At 32.7% G+C, this 12288-nt stretch overlaps 1 pseudogene; it reads left to right on the top strand.

Moving 5' to 3' along the window:
- Nucleotides 1-3784: 3784 nt before the first annotated feature.
- Nucleotides 3785-6828, top strand: LOC139901469 (14-3-3 protein 9-like; annotated as a pseudogene).
- Nucleotides 6829-12288: the final 5460 nt, after the last annotated feature.

Below are 12288 nucleotides of genomic sequence, written 5' to 3'. Positions count from 1 at the left end.
CTTATCTTATTGATGGTATTATTAGCTTGTTGCTTAGTGATCGTTCGGTATGCTTAGATTAGCTTGCCTTTACGCTTGGATGCTCCGGTATGCGGTATTTGTTTAATTATGTGGCGTGTCCATTTTATGCATATATATGTATGTAGTATATTTTCACTCACTAAGCGTTAGCTTACCCTCTCGTTGTTTACTTTTTTATAGATTTGCTTGGATGAGGTGGCTCGGGTAAGCGTGGGAACTAGTGGCTCGCGTAGTTGCTTTAGAAGGCTTGCTTTTGAATTAATTAGGATTGGGTAGCGTATCCCCAATCGCCATGCTCGGCTCTTATTTTGTGTTTAAAATTGTGGGATCGAAACTTGTATTTTATACTTAAAGGGTAAATTGGGTCAATGTGGGCCCCGCCTCGTAAAACTTATTTTATGAATGGAACGTGTTAGTTTTTCATATATGAATATGTTGTGAAAAACGTTTTGTCTAAATACGTCGGGAAGTGGTCGAACATTTTCGCTAAGTTGGATTTTTGGGACAGGCCGAAATGGAGCGCCGCTCCAGGCCAAAATGGCGCGCCGCGCCACTATGCTGTACAAGATTTTTTTTTTAATTGATATTTCCGCGTGATCGTTTGTATATCGGGTTGGGTTGTTACACCTCTGAAAATCATCAGATACGGAAGCCTATTATATTTCTATATTTAAAATCAATTTCTCAATATCGAATTGATACCGATATCGAATTGGTACCGATACCGATTGTATCTAAACTGAATTTACCCAAAATCAAGAATCGAAACCGAATCATTATCGGTATTGGTACGAGTACGGTACCGGTTCAGTTTTGATTTTTCGAAATTTTTGCTCATCTCTAGCGTTACATGATTTTTGTTATGATACTTTGTGTTATGTATTTTTTTTTTGAACAGCTATATTCACATCGAATACTCTCATTTTTCACCCACACATGCGTTAGAAAGAAACTCAATTCGCGACGTTGTTGGCAGTACCATCGAAGGTTGGGAAAACCCCAGAGACCTTCTAAATCGCATTGATGTTGGTAGTACCATCAAAAGTAGAAAACTCCCGACTTTGTGTTATGTATTATGTGAAATTTTATATACCTTGCACATCTACAACCTCGTTAAGAGTTCTTATACTCCATTTTCATAATGTAATTCTTATTCATGCTTTAATAAAATTGTTGACCCTTTTAAACGGTTAACAAGTACTAGATATATCTTTTCACATACTTTGGTATACTCGACACCACTAAACCTTAACCTTATTAAAAATAAGTTTGTATACTATGCATAGTGGTGTTTAATATTTAATTTCAAATTGATTAATCCAAAATAAAAAAGAATGGAAAATCGAAAAAATCCAAACCTAATTCGGATTCGGTATTTGGTTTGGTTAGATTTTTAAATTTGAGTTTGACTCTTTGTTCGGTTATCAGTTTTGCTTTTTCGATTTCCATTTAAACGAATATTAAATTCAACTAATAATGTATTAAATTATTAATATATGTAGACGAAAGTTTAATTTAAAATCAAAAGTTGAATTCTAAATCGATATGTTATGACATGCTATGATTATTTTGGCTAGGGCCGGTCCCGAGAGATTTAGTGCTCCGAACGAGATGAAAAAAAAGGCTGTTAACTATTTAGAAACAAATAACAACTAATATCATATCAATACATTTAAGGGGGCAAAGTTTCAATTTAAAAAAAAAAAATTAATTACATTTACATTTACATTTACATATTAACTAATAGACAAAAGTTATGAATAGTAATCAGGGTCATTTTCGATTTTTTCACCTTTTTTTCCTTAATTTTAACTTTTTTTTTTTAATTTTACCTAAATTTCATTTTACCAACAAAGTCCCCACACTTTTTTGAAAAATTCAAATCGACCCCCCAAACAAGGGGATAAAGTGTCAAATAACCATTTTCATAAAAAAATCTTAAATAAACTCCACCCAAATATTCAACGGATCATATCTTCTCGCTCGCAACGAGTTAAATTTTTCCGACACCATCGTTAAACTCGAAATAATTTTAGGAACACAATGTCACTAGCTATACGCAAAACGGACGTTTTTTAAAAAACGCTAAATATTTGAGGTACTTTTCATACACGTTGATTTTGCGTTAAATTTTTAAAAGTCGACAATTCCATAGCGAAACGCGGAGATGCACATATATTGTTAATTTAAAATAACATTTAAATCTCTCACGGGTTATACCTTTTAGTTCGACTCGAGTTGCGCTTCAACGACATCATCGTTAGCCACAAAATAATTTTACTAAACGCAATAAAATACGAACCCCCGGCGCGAAGCGAGGGTTCGATAACTAGTTATAACTATTATACAACGAAGCATTATGTTAATTTATTTTAAGTTCTAGCATTAGTATGTACAGAAAATGATTAAAGAAAAAAAAGAGCGATAGCATGAAATATATGGATACAATGAGTAAATACATCCCACATCGACATGTGAGTCTATTTCTTTCTTCTATTTAAGTACTCCGTAGGCTATTACATTAATATTTAATAAAAAACTTAAATGATGTCGGACTCTAATGAAACTATTGTTCGGGCTGCATAACGGGTTTTTCATTGGGCCTTGCTATAGGGCCTTCTAGTTATTGTACATGTATTTAAGAATTTGGGCCCAAATGTTGGCCCTGAACAAATTTGTTCCCCCTACAGGCTGGGCCTGATTTAGTTATTGTACATGTATTTAAGAATTTGGGCCCAAATGTTGGCCCTGAACAAATTTGTTCCCCCTACAGGCTGGGCCTGATTTTGGCTAACTTGTGATTTTTTGTGATTCTCGATTTTAACTAAAATTGAAATACGACTTTAATTTTTGGTTCGATTTCAATTTAAAACTGAATTGGTTTTTGGCTTTTGGTCCTTGGTTTTCCTTCAAATTTCTCAACATCGAACAAGTTGAACAAAATATTTTAAGGAAATCGGAAACGAAACAAAATGATGAACACTCCCGATTGAGATAACCAATTTATGACCTTGAGATCTTGATATAGAACTACCTTCATCCCAAATCTATTATCCTCATATAAAAAATTCACAGTTTAAAAAAATAATTACTGTCACATGTATTTTTTTATTTACATTCCGATCTTATTTTTTTTATCTATATTTTTATCTTACATGAATAAAATAGAAAATAGAAAATGGGATTTGCTTAAATCCGTGCATAAAACAGTGGTACATAAAAAGTAGTTTTTCGCAGGAGTGAGTGGTTACTTAAGGGTACAAACATTTCAAACGTGTCTGAATGACTTAAAGACAGCCCTAAAAGTTGTCATTAACATTTTCTAGAAAAGGGATTTGCAAACGAACTCCGTATATTATTTTTATGTAGTTATAAAAATGAATAATTTCAGACATGAAACACACAATATACTCTCTCCGTCCTATATTTATTGTCACCAGACAAAAAACACACAGTTTAAGAAAATTCCACTAACTTCATTTCTCCACCAATGAAATATCTTCTCTCCAGATTTACCAATGAAATATCTTCTTTCCTTTTCATTTATGGAAGTGGACAATTAATTTGAGACATCCCAAAATGGAATAGTGGACAATTATATAGGGACGGAGGGAGTAATTGATTTTCCTGATTAAATAAACAAAGTTGAGTGACCAAAATGAGTTTCCTAAATTTTACCACACAGTTTACTCACACACACAAAACACACTCCGTCTATCTCTCTCCGCTTTCACTATTTTCATTTTCACAAAAAGAGAGTAATAAAGAAGTCGGTGTGACGTCAGATATTTAGTCTGGCCATGGCTTCTTCAACTGATCGTGAAAACTTTATCTACATCGCTAAGCTCGCCGAGCAAGCCGAACGTTATGACGGTTTTCATCTTTCTTTTTTTTAGATCCGTTTTTTTCTTTCACAAACTAATTCTAGATTCTAGACCAGATGCTATTCAATTTTGTTCCTGTTTCGATATTTTATAATTTATTTTGAATTTTTATTACTTATTGCGTTATTGTAGGTGTGTAAATGTTTATACAGGTATAATCTGCTAGTAGAAGTTGTTAGATGCTCTTGAATTTTAAATGATTTTAGGTTTTACTAAGGTTAAACACAGTGTAGATTTAGTTTAGATGTTGATTGCTCATTTCGTCATGTCTCTGATATTCAAATCTCTGTATTATCTATTTAAGTTGTGAAAATAATTAGTAAAATTTGCTTAAGTGTTGATTATGTAATTTTATATGTTATATTTTAAAAAAATAAAAATAAAATCACATGTACTATATGAGAAGTTGCAAGTGATGCTAATCGTTGTCAATCATGAGCTTAAGATGACACCACTTAGTTATAAAATCAAGGAACAATATTGAATAGTTATCGTTAAGGTGTGTGAGAAAGTAGTGAAGTATTACTTATGGAACATGATTACCTATGGAATAACTACTTTGTACTAGATTAATATAAAAATTAATGACCTATCTGGTAGTGTATTTAGTGGCTAGTTTCTGTAGCTTTGAGCAATGACTCTGGTGAATTGTTCACTATGGAGTCATTGTTTTGATCATCACTTTGAGCTTTTTTTTCTTGTACTTGTGAGCTGCAGATTTTGAACTTGTTGAAGTTGATTTGAGGTTTAAGTTGTATTTTGATGTTGCATTTGACTTTGTTGTTGGTTTTTCGTGCAGAAATGGTGGATGCAATGAAGAAGGTTGCGAAATTGGACGTTGAGTTGACTGTTGAAGAGAGGAACTTGCTTTCAGTTGGGTACAAGAACGTGATGGGTTCACGTAGGGCATCATGGAGAATATTGTCTTCAATTGAGCAGAAGGAGGAGTCTAGAGGCAATGAAGTGAACGTAAAGCGTATCAAGGAATACAAACAGAAGGTTGAAACAGAATTGAATGACATATGCAGTGACATCATGGTTGTGATCGATGAGCATTTGATTCCATCTTCACCTGCTGGAGAATCTACTGTTTTCTACTACAAAATGTGAGTGTGTGTTCACAGATATATAGATATAGATATAGATATTTCTGTCATGGACTTTAACATGTTGGATAACATTTATCTATCATTACATCTATGACCTGGATAAGAAATTGGGTAAATATAATGTATTTATGTACCTAAGTACCTATGTAGCTGAAGTTTGTTGTCTCTGATTACTTCTTAATGGGTTTTATATGAATGCAGGAAAGGCGATTATTATAGGTATCTTGCTGAGTTCAAGTTTGGTAACGATTAGAAAGAAGCAGCTGATCAGTCACTAAAGGCTTATCAAGCAAGTCACTATCTTAGTGTTGCTTCAAGTCGGGTTTTGACCAATGTTGACTTTTAGTAATAAATAAATTAAACATATATATATGTTGTACATTGTACATAAATATATCAAACATATAGACATCAATATTTCAAACATAGATATATGGCACAAAGTCTAATTTTAGTAAGTATAAAAAATAAAAAATTTGACCTAACTTTGACCGACTTAGACTTGACTCGGCCGACTCAGCCCAACTTTGACTGACTTCGACCCGACTTTTTAGCAAATAAATTATAATCATATTATTATGTGCTGTTTCTAGTTGGCTTCAACTACTGCAGAAGCTGATCTATGTCCTACTCACCCCATGCGACTGGGTTTGGCTTTGAATATCTCCGTGTTCTATTATGAAATTATGAAGTCTACTGAAAGGTAATTTTACAACTTATTCCTTCTGTTTTGTATATGCTTGATACGAAATATGTGCTTAACTCTGTATCCTTCATTGTTATATTGACTTTTATTAGGGCCTGCCACCTGGCAAAACAAGCTTTTGATGAAGCTGTGTCAGATCTTGATTCTATGACTGAAGATTCCTACAAAGATAGCACTTTAATTATGCAGGTTCTGTGGGACAACCTCACTTTGTGGACATCCGACATACAAGAGGATGAAGGTATTTTGCATAACGCTATTTGATTCAGCTAGCTTCGTCTTATCCCATCTACATCTTTTGAAGGATTTGATCCTTACATCTGTTTAACAGCTGATTCTAAGCGTTTCACCATGGCCTTGTGCCCAATATCAATCCTTTATTTTGCATGCTTAACCAATTTGTGCCTGGTGAAACTTGGGATATACATCAGTTGGCAATCTTGTCAGGTGTAGTAATGGGTCAAATGGGTATTTTTATTGGTACAGGTCGATTCAGGCTTGGCTGACCTTAAAACACTAGTAGTGTTAAATAATTTTTTTATAGGTGGTGTCAACTACGGTACAGTAAAATTGTACTATTGTAATTATAATTTAGTATTTAGTATATTTGGATAAGATGGTTCTATTTCTATTGTTCTATGCATTGAAAATACATGGGCTACTTTCTACCTGTTTCATTTTCGGCTAATTTGTGTCACCTGTTTAATCTGTCAGATGATAAGAATTTATTAGTACGTTTGCTTGATGTTCTTAAATGTCGTAATGTACATCATGTGCCTTATACTCAAAGGTCACCGAAATTGCCATCATTGTTGGATATAATTACGAAATGAAATTGTATGCTATTTATTTACTACTGTGTATTGGCTTTGCAGAAGACCAGAAAATGGAAATCACCGAAGGGGCAAAAGATGCAGACCGAAGAACTGCTAGGTTGTTGAGGACACGTAAGAGGAGGCCGGTGCCTCTAAGTTTACCACCCTACCCACTGAAGGACTCTGAGGGGGGAAGGTTAACGGGAGCCTGCCGAAAACCCGAACTGCTTGACCCCTTCATACTCGATTCATATAATCTTAATACTATACTCAGTAAACCATTTGTGTTTTGATTGTGTCAAAACACAATTTTAACAAATATGTTTTTACAAGTGATGTGTCACAAAGAGAAGTGAGAGTTAGAATTTGTTTATTTCATATAGTGTTTAGAAAATAGGGTTGTAATTGATACTTCTAAATTACTCTTCTCAATAATAATGTAAGTATTACTGTACTATCTTGGTTTACGAAATCGATATTAAAATAAGACAAGAAGTACAATTTTTAGTCTAGTTCTAAGCAATAAGATTACAAAGTAGAATATTAGAGTCTATATGAAACTTTGTATGTTTTTATGAAAGCAATTTTCCATATACGGAGTATAAGGAAAGAAATCCGTTTAATGGTGGTTGAAAATGAAAGGGTGTAAACTTTTATTTTTGACATGCTATATTGTTATTTTTGGCGGGAAATAGCTTTATATTTTGAATGAAAATGTTGGTATATAGCTATGTATACTAAGTAAATAAGCAGTGTCGGAGCCTTGTCGATAAATAAATAATGAAGTCACATAGGCTGTGATGAAAACCCGCTCGTTTAGTGTAATCTGCAAATCGCTGAAACCAAGCTCTTGGGGCATGTTTGAGACCATATAAAGACTTTTGTAGAAGGGAAACATAATTAGGGTGTCTGGGACCCCGAAACGAGGAGGCTGATGCATACATACAGTCTCGGCAAAGATTATCGTTAAGAAATGCGTTTTTGACATCAAGCCAATGAACATGCCAATATCGAGAGAGAGCGCAAGACTAAGGACTGTACGAATAGCGGTCGGCTTAACAATCGGATTGAAGGTTTCACACAGTCAATCCCAGTTTGGTGACTTCGACCATTAGCAACAAGACGTGCTTTATAACGACCCAATGATTCATCTGCATTATAATTTTGTCTAAAAAGTCACATGGAACGAACTATGTTCGCGTCCGCAGGTATAGGCACAAGTGTCCAACTATTATTCTTAATCAAATAATTATATTCATCTTGCATAGCATTTTGCCTGTTAGGGTCGGTAAGAGCCTGAGTGTAGGACTTGTGAATGGTAGAAATAATAGATATGTGCAGGTTTAGACGTTGGACGGGTTTGGTGATGCCAAGACGAGAACGAGTGACCATGGGATGAGTGAGCTCGGGATTTGGGGTGTGATGTAATGACCCGCCAAAATCGCCATTGACGGCGTCGTTACCTTAGGTCCCGTTACGTGGTCATAGTCCCTAAATGAGACGCGTTTGACCAAAATTATGTCGCATTCATTTGAAACGTATAGGACTTGCAAAGTTTTAAGTTTACCAAACGATTCGACTACAAGTTTAAGTTTACAAAAGTTATAAAGTATAAAAGGAGTAATTTGCGACATAATATAAGTTGAAAATCACGAATGCTATCAATAGCGTATGCATGTATGCTTGACCCCAAGCAAGTAACCAAAGTGTGCGCGGAAGCATGTATCAACTAGCCAATCAAGAACCTGAGAAACATATAGAAAACTGTCAACGAAAAACGTTGGTGAAATCATAGGTGTATTTGTAAACATTTTTTTTGAACCACAAGGTTTAGTATAAGTTGATTATCTAAATCGTTTACATTCCAATAGTTGTTGTTTGTATCACGAGCACCCAATTATCAAGGCTTAACTGTATACGAACCTCTGCATCATAGTGTTAGAACCTACACTATACCCGAAAATATATTTCATCCGCCGACGGTAGCGAACCGTCCGAATGAGGGTTCGTCAAACCCGTATGGATCCACACAACATAAGTTCTCGCTTACACCCTACAAGTGTAACTAATGATAATTGAATTGAGGCTTTTTGTTCTAACTCGTACGTGGAATGTTTGTTTTCGTACTTGTGTTCAAAGCATAAAAGTATAAAACGTATATGTTTCTCATCCCATGATCTAAAAGAGTAAAAGTTGTTGAAAAGATGGGACTATGATCTCACCTCGAGTGCACGAGTATAAAGGTAATTCACAAAGTAAACGTGTGCATGAATGAATGCTAGCCTTGACCTAAACAAGTAGGTTGTATCAATACCGGTAAAATACGAGGTCGGTCAAAGTTGTTCAATTAGTCCTATGGCTCGTTACGACTCAGTTATATAGCATGTGAATCACGTTGTCAAGTTTCATGCAAGATATAAGTATAAACGAAAGGTTATAACGATTAATCAAAATATTGGTTTAGTTTGAATAAAAGTCAACTTTGGTCAAAGTCAAAGTCAACGAAAAAGTCAACGTGTTAGGGTCGGGTCTCGGACAATTTTTCTAAGTTTCATAATCATATATGAGCATGTTAGAACAAGTTTCATGTTAATCGAAGGTGCGTAGCATAGTTAGAATTTAACGAAAAAATGCAATTTTGGACAGCCTTTTTCCCACGCTTTAAGCCGCGCCGCGGTTAGAGGAGCTGCGCCGCGGCCTAACCCTGGATAGAAATTGAAATGCCCCATTCATATCGATTATAAACGATTCATAATAGTTGATTACATCGCGAGGTACTTGACCTCTATATGATACATTTTACAAACATTGCATTCGTTTTTAAAAGACAATCTTTCATTTCATCGACAGTTGATGGCATGCATACCATTTCATAATATATCCAACTGTAATTGATTTAATAATAATCTTGATGAACTCAACGACTCGAATGCAACGTCTTTTGAAATATGTCATGAATGACTCCAAGTAATATCTCTAAAATGAGCAAATGCACAGCGGAAGATTTCTTTCATACCTGAGAATAAACATGCTTTAAAGTGTCAACCAAAAGGTTGGTGAGTTCATTAGTTTATCGTAATCATTCATTTCCATCATTTTAATAGACCACAAGATTTTTATTTCCAATAAACATCCCATACATAGAGATAAAAATCATTCATATGGTGAACACCTGGTAACCGACATTAACAAAATGCATATAGAATATCCCCATCATTCCGGGACACCCATCGGACATGATAAACTCGAAGTACTAAAGCATTCCAAATTCCAGAATGGGGATTGTTAGTTCCCGTAGATCTACCTTTAGGATTCGCGACAATTAAGGGCCAGTTCCCTAATTCTTAGGCTACCAAGCTAAAAGGGGCATATTCGATTTCGATTATTCAACCATAGAATGTAGTTTCAATTACTTGTGTCTATTTCGTCAAACATTTATAAAAACTGTCACACCCCCCAAAATGGACCAGGGGTAATTGTGACCAATCATATCATAACACAGTTGTATAAACGAGAACGACTCTATATGAGACTTTTTAAATAAAACCTTTGTTAATAAAACAGCGGAAGCAGTAATACATGTTTACATTATTATTAAAACGTAAAATAAATGTTTATGAACTAAAATATAATATGCGATGTGGACTCCATGCAAGCATCAAATCTATCATCACAAAGTTGCAAACAGCTAGCTTAATCATCACCTGAGACAAAACATGCTTAAAGTGTCAACAAAAAAGGTTGAGTGAAATTCACAGGTTTATAAATAATATCCAAAGTTTTAGACCACAAGATTTAGTTTAAAGTTGATTGATATAGAAATATCAATCTAAAAGTGTTGCTGCATTTTGTAATATCGCTACTAAACAAGTTTACCCTATGACACCTTGTACTGTAAGTGTCGTGGAATCATTATTATGTAACCAAAGACCAACGGTCGAATGGTTAGAGACGTTACTCTCAATAGGCCTACTCACAATAATTAAGTTTGCATTTAAACGTAGCAATTGACGATATTACGGTAGGGATTTAGCATGAATCAAAGCATGACAGCATAGTTAACAATTTAGTACTTGTGTCTAAGTGTAAAACAGTTATAAAGCAAGCATGTGTCTCACCCCAAAAGTTATAAATAGTTAAGTAAACAGTAAAAGTGGGGCTATAAAAATCACCTTAGTAGCACAAAAGAGTATTCCACGAAAGAATTGAACGGAAGGACGTGACCGAGATCTCAACCTAGAGATAGAACATATGATCAGACATTTTCTAACAAACAATAGTATATAGTACTATATTGATAGTAATGGTTCACTAAAGAATTTTCATTTTCGGAAGGTTACTATTTATGGAAAGTTTCCACTTATAGTAATTTTTCAATTTTAAAAAGTTCGGGTTAATCTTTAGCAAGACGTTGTATAACTTTACTCAAACTTCGTTGCTATCAAATAAGTCAGGAATGACCAGATATAACCGGGGGCCCAGGACTTTTGACCAGAATTTAAGTCATGGCACTCGAGATCCACTAGCTTACCCATAAATGGCAACCTAGACATCATTCACTTACGACCGTGAGTAGCGATGAAGTTCACATGAATTGTACATTATCTTTGATTAACCTTCACTTTAGGTTTATATGTTATTATATATGTTATATTATATTTATTAATGTATTAACAATTTGATTATCTTATATTATATACTATAAGTTATTATTATTAAATTAGTATAGTTATAAAATAAGTGTTTATTAATAATGTATTGTTATTAACTTACATTATAAGCATTATACTTTATTATATAGTATACTTAGTTATTAACCGTAAGTTATAATAATAATATTAATTTAGTATATGTAATATACTTATGTTAATCGAAAATCATACTAATATATGTTAATTCGAATATTAATTCATTAAATATTATATTTATAATTTTTATAAACTTAGTTAATTATACAATTCAGTAGGATATTTTATAAAAATAATTTCATCAAGTTTTTGTATTTATTTCCCACTTTTCTTTATATATATACTCGGTTTATATTAATCAAATTTAATTAGGTAATAAATATTAAATCGACCTAAATAAATAATTTTATGTTTTTTACAGGTTCTATATTATGTAAAAATGTTATAAAAATTATTAAATCAAATTTTATATCAAAATATTATTTATTTAATGTTTTCTAATTATTTAACCATTGTAATAGGCCTATAATTAAATAAATAGGAAAAATAATTTAAAAATAATTTTTATATTTTTTTAAAGTATCTAGTGATGCTACTAATCATATAAAAATTTTATAAAAATATTTAATACACGTTTGTATTTATTTTGTATTTTCTTTATTATTTCTCTCGGTTTAGAATAATGCAAAAGTAAATTCTTTTTAAATACTAATCGTCCCATTTATTTAATTTTTATAATTTTAGATTGTTTATAAAAGTATAATAATCTCAAAAAAAATTATAATTATTTTTATTAATGTTAATATTTTATTACGAATTTTATATTATTTTTATGTTTAAATACTACATAATTCGTATTTAATTATAAATAATATTCCATAAATTATCAAAATTATTTTTATACATCATAATACTTATAATACTAATTATAACATGTAAAAATAATTTATATATATTAAATTTGAATTTTTTAAAGAATATACAAAAAAATAAAAGCAATTCGATAAAAAATATAGAAAATACCTCAAGTATTTTCCCAAGTTTGTGAGAGAGTTTTTCCAAAGA

The sequence above is a fragment of the Rutidosis leptorrhynchoides genome, chromosome 3 (assembly GCF_046630445.1).
Source record: "Rutidosis leptorrhynchoides isolate AG116_Rl617_1_P2 chromosome 3, CSIRO_AGI_Rlap_v1, whole genome shotgun sequence".
In the NCBI taxonomy this organism is placed as follows: domain Eukaryota; kingdom Viridiplantae; phylum Streptophyta; class Magnoliopsida; order Asterales; family Asteraceae; genus Rutidosis; species Rutidosis leptorrhynchoides.
Note: the sequence above shows the minus strand (reverse complement) of the source record. Positions and strands in the feature narration are given on the sequence as shown.